This window comes from Zophobas morio, unplaced genomic scaffold (assembly GCF_036711695.1).
Source record: "Zophobas morio isolate AGI-343-1 ecotype UQ-CSIRO unplaced genomic scaffold, CSIRO_AGI_Zmor_V1 ptg000021l, whole genome shotgun sequence".
Lineage (NCBI taxonomy): Eukaryota > Metazoa > Arthropoda > Insecta > Coleoptera > Tenebrionidae > Zophobas > Zophobas morio.
In genome coordinates, this window is record NW_026972126.1 from 2,703,351 (window position 1) to 2,709,350 (window position 6,000).

The following is a 6,000-nucleotide window of genomic DNA, read 5'->3' on the forward strand; positions in this document are numbered from 1 at the left end:
TACCGGAAACGTTACACCGTCTAATTGGATTGGTTTATCTGATTTATCACAATTTCGTACACGGCAGGTGTTTTACCATATCTGGACTAATAAATTTATGTAGTGGCCTCTACCAAAAGCAACGAATTTATTTCGATCAGTGTCGCCATCCGAACAGTGTCACCTTGCACCAAAAACCAAAGAACGAAAAGATAAAAATTAGTAACAATGGTAACCTGCACAAAAGTTCAAGGCGAAATTAATAACATTTAAATAATTGTGCTGTTAATGTGGTGGCCTGTACAGAACCAGTGATAGATGGTATGGTAATGGAAGGTCAACGACTGTTTGAATGGCGATTATCGGATCGTATTTGGTTTTGTCTGCGTTTGCGCTGATAAAAATGCGAAAAAATTAGCCGTGCATCTGGTTTATGGAGCTGAACATAAGCACCTAATAAAGTCCGCAAAAAAACCAATCAAGTATCACAAAAAGGCAGAACGCTGTAGCATTTTTATCGAGTCGAGCAGCTTTTAAAAGTCCATTAAGAGTTGGTATATAAAGGATACAAATGACAATGGTCGGAGCGACGACAACATTAGAGAGCGCTGTTTCGGTTAAGAAATCGGCGGGGGGGCCTGTCAGTGCGCGATGGGGGGGAGACCCACCTCCCCCCATCGGCCTTCTTGATCGCCTTCATTTAAAGGGCGAATTAGGCTTTTTCCCAGGACCGTATTTATCCACTACTACTAGAAAATAGGCGCAAATTGCAGCGCTGGTATACCTTCGTAAAAGATATAAATAGGGTTTTTGTAGATGTTCTGATAAAGGTACGGGAAACTCAAACATTCTATATACAAATTACATTCTACTGAATCTTGTCTGTACTAAAATACGAAAACTGATATCACACACAAAAGCTTAAGTTGAATTCTGCAGCGTTGCCACATGTTGCGATACGGTGGAAATCAAAAACGTTAGGTATGCTCAACATCAAATCAAATGATTCATGGTAAAAACTACTTACTATAATAAAGTTGGAATAAAATGTGTTAATGCTGTAATCCCACCAATTACCCAAAATAAATCTTAAGTATTCGACAAAGATATTTTAATTCCGAAAACAGTCGTGCTAAATATCGCGGCTAAGGCAAAATTGAAGCAAAAATGCATATTCTGAAATGTGCTCTAAAACGGTCCCAAAACTAAAAATTTATCAGTCTATATTTGTATAATTGTTTGAACTTTAAACAAATCATAAAACTAATTTCAGTTTATTATCTACTTATATTTTGTGTAAGTTTAAAATTAATTTCCACTATAAATTTCAAACGACGGGCCTAAATGACCTGTTAAGGCTTAACATACACATATGTATATAAATTTTAAGTGAGATTACTTAATAAAATTTACACTCTATCTTTAACAATATTTTAAATATAGCTTTCCAACTTGTTATCATTGTTGCTTTTTTTATTATTCGTGTACTAAAAATAAAGAAAAAAATTAGTAAACACATTTCGTTAACAACGCTATTTTTTTTTTATTCCGTCAAAATTTTATTAACTATGTTTGTTATACGAAAACTGATCGAATGCTACCTACATCCGACAAATAGTTGTCTTTTACTCTGGAGAACGAGGTAGCCAGTCCATATCTAAGAGAGCATTTTATTGTAGGTTGTACAAAACTGTTCCTAAAGTTTATGTAAATGACAATTATTAACTAAATTGTTGTCATTAAAATCATTTCATTTAATAGTTGGTTCATTTTTTGTATTTCTAACAAGGACAATATTGAAATATGCATTAGGACTTATTTTTAAACATGTAAGAAGTCGGTAAATCTAAATTAAATAGTTAATTTTCTTCGTGCTTTTTTTTACTTCCCGATAAACTTTGTCTTATCACTCCCACCAACAAAGTGATGACGTCATCTCAAAATTGTACATAGTTTTAAATTGTATAACAACATAGATGTAGTTTATGAATCCGTGTTGAGTTTTTACTCAAGACATTCAGATTTGTTGCAGTTGCGTTATTAAGTTACATTTCTAATCAAAAGATATTTGTTTAGGTATCCCCCAAAAAATTTATCACGTCAAAATTTTGCCGAATAAATCCTATTTAAAATATGTAAAATATGATGAGCCCATACTCGTAATTTATCAGTGCATTAATATTTTTGGAATGGTTATACAGAATGACTCAAAAAATTAATCAATGAGTCAATTTATTTTATTGATTAAATCAGGAAATATTAAACCGAATGTTTTGAAATCTTGCAGATTTTTAAACTTTTTTAAGCTTATCGTAAACAAGGTAAATTTATGTAATCAAAATATATGTTTATCCCCCCTAAAAAATAAATCCTGTTTGAAATATGCAAAATACTCTCGCTCCATACGTGTGGTTAATCAGTGCACTCATAGTGTTTATTTAGAATTACTTATACCGAGTGACTCAAAAAAATTAATGAGTAATGGAATTTATTGTACTGAATAAATCAAGAACAACTCACTCCATTTTTCCGAAAATTGAGAATACAATATTGTTATTATTAGTATCACATTGCATCTATCCAAACTGATGTACGTGTTCTTGCAAAAATGTTAATGACGTCATCACAAAATTTTGTAATAATAAAACTCACTTGAAACAAACGCGTAGCATGCTTCTTTACCTTTACTTTAACATTACATACATATCTCTATTTTCACTTAAAGAGTTTTCACAAAAAAATAAAATTCATAAAATCAAATCTTACAATTTTTCGAAAAATCTGGAAATATTGTACTGTATTTCAGGGGAAGTTCCGTGGAAATACACTTCTACCAATTTTTTGTTTGTGTTTAATAAATAAGGAAAAACAAAATAGTCAAAAATGATTTTAGACCAACAGACAGAACATCCCTCATTCCTAAATCCCAATTTAACAATTCCAATTTCTTGAAAGCAAATTTGATTCTGGAAATTTTGTATTACAATTCTGTACTACAATTTTGAAAAAAATCCGTTTTATTATTTATTCAATAAATTAATTTACCCAACTACTAATTTATTTTAAAGAAACTTTATAAACATTTCTAAAAAATAAAATATATGTTACCACAGTGCAAAAAATCTTGTTCAAATTTTTAACAAACTTTTATTTAATACTTTTTTGCGATCGTTAACTTTCTCTAGAACTCGAATATATATAGTAAATTTTAATCTTTGTCCTGTACTCATTAAATCAATGTTAGTAGATAGTCCAAATTAAAAATAAAAGTTTCATGGGTTGCCAGACAAACAGTAAAATTTACTTTTAATTTTTTATAACCTATTAAACTACAAATAAAGGAGCACTGTAAATTTCAAGCAGGATTTACTATGCAAAATTTGGCGATGACAGACATCATCAACTTTTGATCTTAAGCATTGATTTAAGTAAAACCTACATGCATAATGGTAAATTATAGCTGTAAAATTTCACAATAGTACAAAATGTGTCTCCTAAAATTGCCAACCTACAACGGGTAAACCATAATCTATGCTCGTGCAGTAATAAAATCGAATACTTAAATATAGCTTCCTCGAAAAAAAAATGTTTTTTGAATTTTGTATATATTTTTTTTAAAACAACCCCTCCTATAAGCTAAAACGAAGGTATATGTGGACTGCTAAAGTATAGGTAAAGATACATGTTATGCAATGGCGTAAATAACACCCTCGTAACCCTTAGGCTACGGAGGGCGTAGTCCGCATAGGCAACGACAATGTCAAATATATTTAAAGGAAATAACCAGCGTTAAAAATCTGTTGTCAATATGTACTTAACTTCGGTTGTTTATGCTGAGACATCGAAAGGATGTGATGATTAATCACGTAGCAAACTTCCTAATTGGAACGATGTTGTTTCTTCAAACAAAGGAGGAGACTAAAATTATTAAATGGAGCAAAACGTTCTAAATATTGTTTTGGATAAGTACTTAGCTGTTATTACATGATAATTCTTATTTTATTATTATTATTAAAAATAGGCGGGCGGAACATTAATGTATTCTCAAATTATCGAGAAAATGGCGTGAATCGTTCTTGATTTGCTAAATAAAAAAATTGAAACTCATGAGTCATTTTATCCAAAGACCTTTGCTGGCCAAGGTAATAAAATATATGTGCCATAAATTATTTGAAACTTCATACAACTACAGATATCCTTAATATATATATTTTTTTTCAAATGACGCAACCAATTGTCCACACTTATTAATTTAAAATTGTAACATTTTAGTTAATTTTACAGTTATTTCACTTTGTTCCACTTTCCTCTACGATTTCATCCCACCGGTTCAATCAGTTTCGAGCCTACAAAGAAGAGGGCGGCGGCAAGCGTTGTGTACATGGGCAATAAACCCGTAAATACGGCTCTGTATTTTCCGATTTTTCGCTCATGGTAGGTGGTGCATGGTCGAGTTCAATTTGTTTAATAAAATGTTGACAACGATTGGATCGCAACACACAATCGGACGCGCCGCCTATGATTGTAATAGGCCATAAAATCTATACCCGTCCTTGTTGGATAAAAAGGATGAAATTTATTCCGTAGCACAAGGCTGCTTTATTAATTCTATTGTTAAGGGAACAGGACCAATGGAAACACTCGGAAAGTGATGCTTTGCTCTTTTATGGTTTTTAAGCACGCGAAGACAGATGTGCTATCTGTTCTGCGGTATTTTTATCGTTACCGACTCGTTTAATCCCTGCAAATCCGGTTGGTAAATTTGCGGGATTAATTCCAACCAAGCGATACGGTTTGGGTGTTTACCACTGCGAAAGGGATTTTTTTGACGGGTTCTTATTACCGTCAGCAGCAAATTATACGGTACACTTTAATGAGGATTATATAAGTTGGTGCGACTTCTGAAGGGGTCACCCTAACCCCTATGCTAATGATGGGAAAAACCTGAACCAAACAAAAAATAAATATAAAAATTTATGATAGATAAATTGATATCCTTTTAACTGATATCACGACGCTGAATAACTGATGATACAATAATTTTAGTTAAATTTGCAAGATTGCAATCATCTATTGCTCCTATAACTAAAAGATAACCAAAAACAAGTTTTTAATTAAACTGTCAATTAAAATTTAGCAATTTTCTAACAACAGCTAGTCTAAATAATATTTTAATACAATTGTTGTATTTATTTAGAACATATGGCATACCTAGGATCAAACCTTTCCGGTTAAATGTCATATAAATAAATTTAAATATAAGATTGGGGAAAGACGTAGTGAGATAAACCAAAATATTATTTTTTACATGTAGACAATAGGCACAGAGATTTAGATTTACCACTATGAAATGTATTATGCTGGAGGACGCAGAAATAAAAAAAATATTTTCGAAAGAAAATTTGTAATTTTGACGAGTAGGCACATCTTTTGCCGTCAACCAATGCAAAAAGACTATCTTATCGTTCAATTTTATCAGTGTTGGTCGTTATATCTGCTTATAAAAATAGCATGAATAAAAATTTTACAGGCCTTGATGTACAGTCATGCTCACATAAATCCCGTACAATCTGAATTTGTATCCATGCTATTGATTTTGACACAGCGTAAAAGGGAGGTTGTACAGAATTTATATGAGAGTAACCGTACGCCTTTTAGCCTGGTGAAATAATTACGAGATATTAGGAATTACTGTACCTTTTTTGTTAATTTTTAGCCATCTTATTGAAACAGAATTACTGAACACATATGGTACTTTTTGCTGTTGAATAGTCTTAGAACATTCACGAAAAAATTAGTCGAAGGTTATTTCAACAGAACTTTCCTCGCCGCTGAAGTACAATATCATATCCAACTTTTTCGAAAATTTAGAAATTTTGATTTTGCGAATTTTCTTTATTTTTTATAAAAACTTCTATAAGTTCAAATAAAGATATGTATCCATGTTAAGGTGAATATGAAATGCTACACGTATGTTTCAAAGAGTTTCTCTACAAAATTTTGTGATGACAATATCATTTT